At 39.0% G+C, this 13,075-nt stretch overlaps 1 protein-coding gene across 3 annotated transcripts in view; it reads left to right on the top strand.

Moving 5' to 3' along the window:
* Positions 1 to 13,075, top strand: part of Ift74 (intraflagellar transport 74) — an 84,133-nt gene that overhangs the window by 47,810 nt on the left and 23,248 nt on the right. The window lies entirely within an intron of this gene.

Below are 13,075 nucleotides of genomic sequence, written 5' to 3'. Positions count from 1 at the left end.
CTAGAACTCACTGTATAGTTCAGGCAGGCAGGCCTCAGCCTCCCAAAGCAGAGATTACAGATATGAACCATCATGCCCAGCTCTGTAGCAACCTATTAATAACACTCTACATCTGCTACTGTATATTTCTCCTTATTACCATTCATTCAACTATGTTGTGCTCTAACCTTTCGTTTTCATTGTAATAGTTTGTTCTTCTGTTCACCTGACTAAATTCTTATCCTTTAAGATTTAACTCAGGTATCCTCTTACTGAACATATAACTCCGAACTTCCTTCCCTAGCTAGTTTCTAGGCTTAACTGAGTAACTTTCCTCCATGGTATTAGACCACTGTGTATTACAGCTTCCTACTTATGTACTTGCTTTCCTTCTTAGACTGTAAGCCCTCAATGGCAGGGGACTACTTCTTAATTCACTTCAGTAATGTAGTTCATTAGTATTATATCTGGGAAGTAAATGCTTGTGGGATAACCTAAGCAATCCCAAATCAAGAGAGAAGGAACTGTACAATGAGCTAAAGGTGAAAATTGAGCTCTAATCTGTTCTTTGGGTCCTCTCATTTTAGGATATAGGTTTGCACTCTCCAGAGAAAGCTTGACTACAAGGATTTTATTACTTTTCCAGAGGATCCCTATTTTGAATTCATGTTTTCCAGTAAAGTGGTAGATTTTTGTCTATCTCTGCATTTTCACCTGGAACGGTTAATTTTGATTGTCAACCTGATTTAATTACAAAACACTTAAATTAGCAGTGCATATATGAGGGCATTTTCTGTGATGATTACCTTAGGGGGTAAGATTAACTGAAATGTGGACAGTATCATTCCATAGGATGGGCCCCAAATAACATAGGCATTTTCTCTCTCTGCTTCCTGGCTTACATGATGTATGCTGTTCTTCTCCACCGTACACTCCTGGCCATGATGGATGGAAACCTCTGAAAATGAGCCAAAACAAAGCTTTCTTTTCTTAAATTGATGCTAAAAGTGAAAAAAATCATAGAAAATTGGTACCAAGCCGGGTATGTTGGTACAAGTTGATAATCCCATGAGGCCAAGGAAGAAGGATTGCTGTAAATTCAAGGATAGCTTGGACTACATACTAAGTTCAAGGACAGTCTGGGCTACAGTATCTCAAGTTCCTTTTGAGCATCTCCCTCCCCACCACCAAAAGAAAATTTCTAAAATAGGAGTGTATTGTGGCTGTGAGTAAATCTGGTATGTTAAGCCTTTGGAGCTGATTTCTAGGAGGGATTTAGAAAAGTTAGAAGAAATGATCTAAAGAATGCCAGGAATACTACAATTCTGGTAGGAATTAAGAAGAGCAGGATGCCCATAGAAATGCAAATAGTAAAGAGTATGCTCACGATGTTTTAAATGGGAGAAAGAATTAGATCATACATACATTATTCTGACAATGAACTTGTCCATTCTTTGTCTGTGTCCTGAGATTATGAGTGATGCTGAATTTTAAAGGACTGACTAGTTAATTGGGGAGAGGAAATTTCAGGGGAGCCCAGCATTCAGGCAGTTGTGTAACTTATGCTAACTGCTTTTTGCCAAATTGATAGTGAGAATTGTGAGCAAAAAGCAGAGCAGAAAGATTTGAAAACTTGCCCTGACTCCAGAATAGCATGTAAAATTAGGGCCAAGGAAAGTGTGGTCCTTGAAGAGATTACAGCAGCATGAACCACCAAGTAAATATATTTTTAATTGCTACTTTGTAAAGTTTTAATTAAGTGCTTGATGCAAAATCTTGGTGATCTTGCACACTCAGCCTTTCAGGTGTGAACCAAATTACTTTTTAAAGTGTTACTTTTGTCTGAGCACAGGAAAGTATGGAAAAAGCATTGTTGCCTCGAGTAAGACAATCAGTAAGGCTATAATAAAATAGGCACCACAGAGTATCAGTAGAGCCTTTTCTCTCCTATATCTCAAAGTCTTTCTCACTTCCCCCGCTCCTGGGACTAAGGAGGAAACCAGGACCTCATTTATAATAGCCACATGCTTTTGGGAAAACAGTTGCTAGGAAATACTTTATTTTCATTATAAATTAATACTTGAAAATTTACATATCATGCTTTAGTCCCTCACAGTAACATTACTTGGTCCATTTAACCTCATACCAGACCTTTATTTTTCTCGATGCTCTTATACAGTAAATAAATTCTGATTATGACAGTGTTGCCATTATAATGCATGTTCAAACCTTTTGTGGACTAGGTACTGCAGACAAGTAATTACCCTTCTGTGCAGAATTACTGAGTCTTTTGAAATCATGTGGTTTTCAGCTTTACCCATTGCTAGCTTAGGCTTAAGCTTTTTCAGGTCTGTTATATTAGTTGTCAATTGTCCATCTGTTTCTATTTTCCAAATTTTTATTTCTGTCTTCTTTCCTATTCCCCATTTTTGGGAGTTTTACTTTGAAAGGCAAACAAAAAAAAGCAGCTTTTTATTGTAGCTTTAAGAGGGCTTGGAGAAGAGTAATTATTAGAAGTGGTTATTCAGCTGACCATAGTGGTGCACGCCTTTAGTCCCAGCACTCGGGAAGCAGGCAGATTTCTGTGAGTTGGAGGCCAGCCTGGTTTACATAGTGAGTCTGGACAACAAGTGCTATATAGTCAGACCCTAGCTCAAAACAAAACAAATAGTGATGCCATAGATATTCTTGTATATTCATGTTTATATAACATGCATATTCTATAGAATAAATTTCTACAAGTGAAATTTTAATCAGAATAAATCAGTTATTTTTAATTTTGGTTATTTCTCAAAAGATTGAGTCATTTACTATGGCTAAAAATAGTATGTGGACATTGTTCCTCACCAGCGCAAGCTATATAAATGTACTAATTTTTGTTAATTAAAGTAATATACCTACTCCACGACAATTTTAAGCTCTGTTGACTATTGCCAAGGACCCGAATGTGCAGTTTTACCAAGATCCATAAGGTGGGGCTAATTTTCTGAGAATCTGTTTATGTAGATTAGGGTTAACATCTACAGTTAACAAAGTGACATTCACACACTTTTGTAAGAAGAATATGTGAGCATAGTTCCTAAAATTTATGCCTTCATTTGTAGAATATAGTATTACCCCAAATTTGGATTAGATAACATGATAAATATCATGTGATTATTAATCTATCACAGACATAAATATCTGGTATGGCAGTGTGGTAGGCATAATAGACATGCACATGAAGTATGTAGGTTCTTCAAATCACTGTCCTAACATGAGGTAATTACTTATAAGCTATTCCATAATTCATATGTAGCTTTGAATAATCAAAATATACTTACTTTGCCTGTAGGATACTACATTTTTTTTTGAATACAAGGTATCTTTGTGTAGCCCCGTCTATCCTGTAACTTATGTGAGATACTTCTTGTACAGGTAGTTCATAAGGCTTGTTTTAGGAGTCTTTTGTTAGTAGTGGTATACAGGTAAAATAAAAAGTAAGGCAGAATATTTGTATCCTGCAACTAAACATGGCCTGACTTGAGTCCACACAATGCTGTTTTAACTGTTTGATCTTGGCCATGCTCTTTAGGTGCACCAATCCAATCACAGTTTCTTTTTAAAACATTTTAAAAAATGTATTGGTGTTGGTGGGGGGGAGAGAAAGAGAAGTGTTTGTGAGTGATGACGTTTGTATGCCACGAAGTGTATGTAGAGATCAGAAGAAACTCACAGGAGTTGGTTTTCTCCCTCAGTCAGGAGTTCTAGGGATTTAACTCAGACTATCCAGCTTGCAAGACAAATGCATTTATAAAGCCTCAGTGCCCTCTCACTAGCCCACTTTCCTCACCCTTAAAAGGGAAATAGGGGATATTCGTGGGGGTGATGCCTACGATCTCAGCACTTAGAAGGCTGAGGCAGGAGGATTGTGAGTTACGGCCAACCATGGAACTGCCAAGTGATGGGTATATCACTTAAACTAAAAAAACGTAAGAAACATATATAGCTTACATCAATGAGGTACAATTTCTACATAGTGCTTGAAGTCAGTTCCAAGTCAGCCTGAGTCACAAAAGCAAAACCTTATTTAAAAGGAGGGGTGGAGGGGTGGGGGGATTGGGGGTTGGGGAGGGTGGGGAGGCATAGCATGAGTGCTTACCACTTCAGATTTTTGTGTTAAAAATGAAGTGAATGTATGTGTGAGACTAAGAGCAGCAATAAAAAAGTTCTCACATGTTAGTTGCTAGCATTGTTATCATGAATGCTATTTAACCTTGTAAGCTGGGACTTGAGTGGTTATTTTCACAAAAATATCTTAGAAAGTATTTGTTCAGATGGCACCTACCATTACTAGCCCATGAGTTCTCAGTATGCATTCAAGGAAGAGAAACTCATTATTGAATATTAGCAGCATTATCTAGTTTTCATCAGAGTTATGTTATCTTGATGCCATCTGAAACTGATTAGGAATGCAGACTCTAAGGCCCTGTGAGGGTAGAGCTCAATATTTTGTGCATCAGCCACCTTCCTAATAATTTGAATCCACACTAAAGCTTGATAACTACCACTTTGGAAAATAATTGAGGGCCTTATGTTGTATTTGGTACATGCCACTACTAAGATAGAATCTAAAATAAATACTTGGTTGAAAAGAACTTCTACACAGTTGTTTTGCTTTCCTTAGAGATAGTGAGGCTTTTAGTACTAATTTAATACTTTCCTATTAGAAAATTTGGTTGTTTTTCTTTTGTTTGTTTGTTTTGTTTGCATTTGAAGCAGCCTCACTAAGTCCACGCTGGCCTGGCACTCATTGTGATGGTTAATATTGACTGTTGACTATATCTAGAACTACCTGACAAGCTTTCTGGGCATGCCTGTGAGGGATTAGGTTGAGGTGGGAAGACCCACATTAACTAAGGGTGAGACCATTACATGGGGGTGGGGCCCTATACTGAATAAAAAGGAGACATCAAGGCACACACTAGCATTCACCTGTATTTGCTTATAAACTGCAAACCTGATGAGACAGTTGCCATGACTTCCTTGCCTTATGGACTGTACCTTTCCTGCATACCCTCAAGCAGTATGTAGACATTGTCCCTCACCTCTGTGGCAGCACTGAGATAAGTAATTAGTATATTCAAATTCCTCCCGCCTTCACCTCTCAGAAGCTGCCAGTTCGTATTGTATATTTTAAAGTGTACCGTGTAGCTTAGGAGTATTGTTGTTTCCCTAGCAGAAAAGAAACATCTCTGCTAAAATTTAAACTATTTTTCAAGTTGGATGATGCCTAAAGTGAAAAGTTAGTTTAAATCAATCATTTTTATGTGCTCATTTTAACATAGCAATTTACAAGTATTTGAAGTAGGAATTTATTGCTTACTGTTACATTGACAGGAAAGAAGTAGGTGGAGGGGAGATTAAATATAAAAGTATGGACTTTCGTAAGATATCCAAGTTAACTGAAGTTGAAATAGGATAAATTGTCATGGTTCACTAAATATATGAAAATGTTAGAGGGTCCGATATAATATCTCAGTATAAATTAGTGTGGTGTCACCCCATAAGAAGCTAAAACAATAGTTTACATTAACAAAAATTGGTTATATAGACTGTAGGAAGTAGTAGTCTTCTTGAAAGATAATGAGCAAGAACTCATTCTTTTATTTATTTATTTATTTATTTATTTAAGTTACAAACAAGCTTGTTTGTAAAGGGAGGCTTTTCCTTGCTAGCCGCTTTGGTTTATCACCCGCCAGTAGCATGGACTCTGCTGCGTTGTAGTCCCCAAATAACACACAAGACACTGTATTAATTATGAAGCTGTTGGCCTTGCTTTTTCTTACTGGCTGCCCCATAATTGTTAATCTAAGTATTTCTCTTACCGTAGCAAAGTTTCCGGGCTTCTTATCCCTATGGCGGCTACATCATGACTCCCTGTGTTTCTCCTTCCCAGAGTCCTCCTGGACTCCTAGTCCCACCTGTCTTGCTTCCCTATTGGCCAACAGTGCTTTATTGACATATACACAGAACTTCCCCATCGTTTGTTTCACATGTAAATCCCAGCTCCCTCTCCATCCCCTCCTCCCCCACCCTGCCCACCAGGGCCCCCAGTCCCCCACCCAATCTCTGCTCTGATCCCCAGGGAGGGTGAGGCCCTCCATAGTGAATCTTCAGAGTCTTGTCATTTCATCCAGGGCATGGCCTAGGCCCTCCCCCCAAGAGTCCAGGCTGAGAGAGCATCCCTCATTGTGGGATGGGCACTCAAAGTCTATTTGTATACCAGGGATAAATACCCATAGATTTCCTAGGTCTCCTAACTGACACCCACATTCAGGGGGTCTGGGTCAGTCCTGTGCTTTCCATACAGCCATCAATCTGGGGTCCAAGAGCTCCCCCTTGTTCAGGTCAGCTGTTTCTGTGCATTAAACCAGCCCACTCTTAACTCCTTTGCCCATCAGTTCTGCCTTTCTGTGACTGGATTCTAGAAGTTCAGTTCAGTGTTTAGCTGTGGGTATCTGCCTCTGCTTCCGCCAGTCTCTGGATTAAGGTTCTGTTTTCCAGACTCTCTGGCAGTGGGATTGTATGCTGGCACTCCCCGGATTCATGTCTAAAATCCATATATGGGTGAGTACATACCATGTTTGTCTTTTTGTGACTGGGTTACCTCACTCAGGATGGTTTCTTCTAGTGCCATCCATTTACCTGTGAATTTCAAGATTCCATTGTTTTTTTCTGCTGAGTAGTACTCCATTGTGTAAATGTACCACATTTTCTCTACCCACTCTTCAGTTGACTGACATCTAGGTTGCTTCCAGGTTCTGGCTATTACAAATAATGCTGCTATGAGCATAGTGGAGCAGATGCCCTTGTTGTATGAATGTGCATCTTTTGGGTATATGCCTAAGAGTGGAATTGCTGGGTCTGGTGGTAGACTGATTCCCATTTTCCTGAGGAATCTCCATACTGATTTCCAAAGTGACTGTATGAGTTGGCACTCCCACCAGCAGTGAAGGGGTGTTCCCCTCTCTCCACATCCTCTCCAGCATAAACTGTCATTCGAGTTTTTGATTGTAGCCATTCTGACAGGAGTAAGATGGTATCTCAGAGTTGTTTTGCTTTGCATTTCCTGGATGGCTAGGGATGTTGAGCACTTTCTCAAGTGCCTCTCAGCCTCTTAGACTCCTCTATTGAAAATTCTCTATTTAGTTCTGTACCCCACTTTTTGATTGGATCCTTTGGTGTTTTGGAGACTTGCTTCTTGAGTTCTTTGTAAATTTTGGAGATCAGTCCTCTGTCAGATGTGGGGTTAGTAAATATCTGTTCCCAATCTGTGGGTTGCCTTTTTGTCTTGCTGACTGTGTCCTTTGCCTTACAGAAGCTTCTCAGTTTCAGGAGGTCCCATTTATTAATTGTTGATTTTAGTGTCTGTGCTACTGGAGTTATGTTCAGGAAGTGGTTTCCTGTACCAATTCGTTCAAGGTACCTCCCACTTTCTCTTCTAACAGGTTCAGTGTGGCTGGATTTATGTTGAGGTCTTTGATCCATTTGGACTCAAGTTTTGTGCATGGCGATAGACATGGATCGATCTGCATTCTTCTACATGCCAGCATCCAGTTATGCCAGCACCATTTGTTGAAGATGCTTTTTTTTTCCATTGTATAATTTTTAGTTTCTTTGTCAAAGATCAGGTGTTCATATGTGTATGGGTTAATGTCGGGGTGTTCAATTCGATTCCATTGGTCTATCTGTCTATTTTTGTGCCAATACCAAGCTGTTTTCGGAATGTAGCTCTGTAATAGAGCTTGAAATCAGGGATGGTGATGCCTCCGGATGTTGCCTTGTTTTACAGGGTTGTTTTGGTTATCCTGGGTCTCTTGTTTTTCCATAAAAAGTTGAGAATTGTTCTTTCAAGGTCCTTGAAGAATTGTGTTGGGATTTTGATGGGAATTGCATTTAGTCTCTGGATTACTTTTGGCAGGATTGCCATTTTTACGACATTGATCCTACCTATCCAAGAGCATGGGAAATCTTTCCGTTTTCCGGTGGGTGTCTTCTTTAGTTTGTTTCTTTAAAGACTCAAAGTTCTTGCAATACAGGTCTTTCACTTATTTGGTTAGCATTACCCCAAGGCATTTTATGTTGTTTGTGGCTATTGTAAAGGGTGATGTTTCTTTGAATTCTTTCTCAGCCCCTGTATAGTCAGTATACAATAGGGCTAATGATGTTCTTTTGTTGATCTTGTATCCTGCCACATTGCTGAAGGTATTTGTCAGCTATAAGAGTTCCCTGGTAGAGTTTTTTTTTGGATCACTTAAACTGTCATATCATCTGCAAATAGTGAAAGTTTGACCTCTTCCTTTCTAATTTGTGTCCCCTTCATCTCCTTTTGTTGTCTTATTGCTCTAGCTAGAACTTAAAGAACAATATTGAAGAGGTATGGAGAGAGTGGACATCTTTGTCTTGTTCCTGATTTTAGAGGAATCATGTTGAGTTTCTGTCCATTTAGTTTGATGTTGGCTGTTAGTTTGCTGTATATAGCTTTTATTATGTTAAGGTAAGTTCCTATTATCCCTGATCTCCCCAAGACCTTTATCATGAAGGGGTGTTGGATTTTGTCAAAGGCTTTTTCAGCATCTAGTGAGATGATCATGTGATTTTTGTTTCTCAGCTTGTTTATATGGTGGATTACATTGATGGATTTTCGTATGTTGAACCATCCCTGCATTCCTGGAATGAAGCCTACTTGATCATGGTGGATGAGTTTTCTGATGTGTTCTTGGATATGATTTGCCAGTATTTTATTGAGTATTTTTGCATCATGAGGATATTGGTCTGAATTTCTGTTTCTTAGTTGTGTCTTTGTGTGGCTTGGGTATCAAGGTTCTCAAAACCTCTTAGAAAGAGTTTGGCAAAGACCCTTCTGCTTCTATTTCATGGAATACTTTGAGAAGAATTGCTTTAAGCTGTTCTCTGAATTTCTGATATAATTTTGCACTGAGACCATCTGGCCTCGGGCTTTTTTTGGTTGGAGACTTTTGATGGCTGCTTTTATTTCCTTAGGGATTATAGGTCTATTTAAATTGCTTATCTGTTTTGATTCAATTTTGTCAAGTGATATCTATCCAGAAAAATTTCCATTCCCTTTAGGTTTTCAAATTTTGTGGAGTACAGGTTTTCAAAGTATGACCTGATGATTCTCTGGTTTTCCTCAGTGTCCATTGTTATGTCCCCCTTTTCATTTCTGAGTTATGTCCCCCTATTCATTTCAGATTTTATTAATTTGCATGTTCACACTCTGCTGTTTGGTAAGTTTGGGTATAGGTTTGTCTATCTTGTTGATTTTCTCAAAGTACCAACTCTTCATTACATTGATTCTTTGTATTGTTTTCCTAGTTTCTGCTTTATTGATTTCAGCCCTCAATTTGATTATTTCCTGGCATCTTCTCCTCCTGGGTGAGTTTGCTTCTTCGTGTTCTAGAGATTTCAGTTGTGCTGTTAATTCTCTATTGTAACTATTCTCCAGTTTCTTCATGTGGGCACTTAGTGTTATCAACTTCCCTCATAGCACTGCTTTCAAAATGTCCCATAAGTTTGGGTATGTTGTGTCTTCATTCTCATTGAATTCTAGGAAGTCTTTAATTTCTTTTTTTATTTCTTCTTTGACCCAGGAATGGTGTAATTGTGCATTATTCAATTTCCATGAGTTTGTAGGGTGTCTGCAATTTATGTTGTTGAATTCTAATTTTAATGCATGGTGGTCTGATAAGGTGCATGGAGTTCTTCCAATTTTTTTGTACCTGTTGAGGTTTGCTGTGTTGCCAAGTATGTGGTCGATTTTTGAGAAGGTTCCATGTGGCACTAATCAGAAGGTATATTCTTTTTTATTTGGATGGAATGTTCTGTAGATGTCTGTTAATCCCAATTGGGTCATAACTTCTATTAGTTCCTTTGCTTCTTTGTTAAGTGTCTGTTTGGTATTCCTATCTAGTGGTGAGAGTTGGTTGTTGAAGTCTCCCACTATAAGTGTGTGGGGCTTTATATGTGATTTGAATTCTAGTAATGTTTCTTTTATGAACGTGGATGCCTTTGTATTTGAGGCATAGATGTTCAGAACTGAAACTTCATCTTGGTGGATTTCTCCCTTGATGAGTATGAAATGCCCTCCTTCATGTCTTTTGATTGATTTTATTTTAAAGTCTAATTTGTTAGATATTAGGATTACTACCCCTGCTTGTTTCATGGGTGCATTTGATTGGAAAATCTTTTCCCAATCCTTAACTCTGAGGTAATGTCTGTCTTTGAGCCTGAGGTATGTTTCTTTGAATCCATGCTGTTAGCCTGTGTCTGTCTTTTTACGGGCGAGTTAAGACCATTAATATTGAGGGATATTAATGACCATTGATTGCTCATTCTTGTTTTGGAATGGTTGATGGTGGTGGAATTATATGTTGATTTCCACCTCTCTTTTCTTTTTGCTGTTGGTAAGGTGGGGTTATCTATTGCCTATGTTTTTCTGGTTGTAGTTACACCCTTGGGTTTGGGTGGATACGTATTATTATGGTTTTGTCATAGAATGTCTTGTTATCTCCATCTATAGTAATTGAAAGCTTTGTTGGCCAGATATGTCTTCCCATTGAATATATTTGCAACAAGAAGGGTGGGTTTGTGTGGAGTGGGAGAGAAGACTCCTAGGTTCCTGACCTATTCACCAGAGGTAAGGGGAAATGAGGGAAATGATTCTTCCTGGCATACAGAGACACAGGTTCCTGGGCAGTGTCCAGTCTTAGCTAAGTTCATACTGTGTTAGGTCCCAACTGCCAAACTCCCACCTAATGGTAGTGCTACTAAATGATAGCCTGGGCTGTGTTCTGCCTGCATGTATATCTGTATACCATGCAGATTCAGTGCCTGTGGATGCCAGAAGAGGGCATTAGATCCTCTGGAACTGGAGTCACAAGCCAGTTGTGAACTGCCATGTGGGTGCTGGTAATGAAACAGATCTGAAAAAGCAGCCAGGGCTCTTTAATCACTGAACCATCTGTCCAGCCCATTAATTTGATTTTTAAAAGTGTGTGTGTGTGTGTACACATTTGTGCAAGTGCCTATGGAGTTCAGAAGAGATTGTTGAAACTTGTGGCACTGGAGTGAGAGGTAGTTGTGCGCCGCCTGATAATGATTGCTAGGAACTGGAATCTGTTCTTCCTGAAGAGCAGCATCTTAACCACTAGGTCATTAACCCAGCTCCAGATACTAATTTTCTATATTAGAACACAGACCAGTTCACTAATATTATGACTTGTCTCCATCTCAAGAGTGATCAGGGATTTTTGTTTTGAAGCTTGGGAATCTCCTGAGACATAACAGGAGCTCTGTTTTATCTAATCCCACTGGCCAGGTGTACAACTCAAGTTGATGGCCAGATATGTCTTCCCATTGAATATATTTGCAACAAGAAGGGTGGGTTTGTGTGGAGTGGGAGAGAGGACTCCTAGGCTGACCTAAATGATGGTAGATGGTGAAGGCAATCAAAATAATAGAAAATAAAGAGGTACTGATTTTGAGGGAGATTGCTGATAAGTTTAATGTATATACTGTGTTTTAGGTTCCCAGAAGAATATGTAAATGCTAACATAGTAAGGAATTAGCTGAAAGAATGTGAAAATTGGGAAACAGTTAAATGTTCTTAAAATCACAGGACTAAATGAAATTGCCATTGATATAGTACAGTTTTAGAAGTCGGTTAAAGGTTAGAGAGTTGGCTCAGAGGTTAAAGGCACTTGCCCCCACACATGGCACCCAAGATTGATCCCCAGGTCCCGCAGCAGAGAGCCAGTTCTCACACGTCATTTTCTGACCTTCACATGTGTATTGTGGCACATATGAGTGCACATACACAAAATATATATGTAAAAATCAATTGAGAAGACTCAGGTTTAAATAAAGGAAGGAGGAGAAGCTCATGAAAAGACAAAGACTCTTTTAAATAAAAAAATGCTTTAATCAGATTTGTGAGATTTTCTGTACCATATAGGAAGATATAGAACATAGATTATTGGAGGTTTAGTGTCTGTACTGGCATCCTCCTTTGCTCTTGTTCCTGAAAGTCCTTTTTAATGACAGTTTTTAACTAGGAATCCTCTTAGGAATAGCTTGCTATTCTTTCCATCCTTTTTTTTCCCCAGGAAGTTAGGGACTGACTGACTGGCATGAGGAAACTGGTTTGAAGCAAGCTCAAATTTATACTTTTTCTATTTGATGCCCAAAGTATATGGCGTGGCAAAGTTCTCACTCTGAGAATAGATCTGTACTTCCTTAGTTCAGTGTTTGTTACAGTGAAACCAGATTATCAATTAGTAGGAAGTATCCATACCTACTAATGATTCCTCTGTCTATGTCAGAGAGGTTCTTTTTATTTTTGTCATTTTTCATATCCACTAAACTCAGTATGTTCAACACTCTTCTATGCAACTTCTTCATCAACCTGTTCCCCTTTGCAGTCAATGCTGCTCTTTTCAAGTTGCCTAAGTAGAATCTTGAGAATCTTCCTTGGTTCCAGTTTCTTTCTTATCATAAGCCATTTACTCTGGCTCCTGATACCCGAGATAAAAATCCACTAACTTCTCTCCTAACTACTTCCATACTTCAAGCAGCTTTGATCTTCTACCCAGATTTCCAAGATGTAACTGGTCTTATAACACCCAGTCTTTTGTTCTAGGAGTTTTCATTTCTCTCTCCTGTTTAAAATTCTTTAGCAAGTGGCAAGAGAGATGACTCAGTGGTTAAGAGTGTATACTGCTTTGCGGAAGGCCTAAGCTCTAGTACAGTGTCCAGGTTGGCTGGCTGACAGTCATCTGTAAATTCAGCTCCAGGCCTTTTGCTTAAGTGGGCATCTATACTCATCCACGCATTGACACACACACATATGCACGCATGTGCGCGCGCACACGCATGCATACACACACACACACACACACATTAAAATTGGTTTTTCAACAGTTGTTCTTGTTAAGCTCAGATTCTGAGACATACATGTTTTAGAGGTATTCACAGTCTACCTCTCATCTTTATTTCATAGTCTCTGCTTTAGCTATGCCACTCTTTTAATTCCTTG

The sequence above is a fragment of the Mesocricetus auratus genome, unplaced genomic scaffold (assembly GCF_017639785.1).
Source record: "Mesocricetus auratus isolate SY011 unplaced genomic scaffold, BCM_Maur_2.0 Super-Scaffold_100014, whole genome shotgun sequence".
In the NCBI taxonomy this organism is placed as follows: domain Eukaryota; kingdom Metazoa; phylum Chordata; class Mammalia; order Rodentia; family Cricetidae; genus Mesocricetus; species Mesocricetus auratus.
The sequence above is the reverse complement of the archived record's forward strand: the minus strand, read 5'-3'. Positions and strand labels throughout refer to the sequence as shown.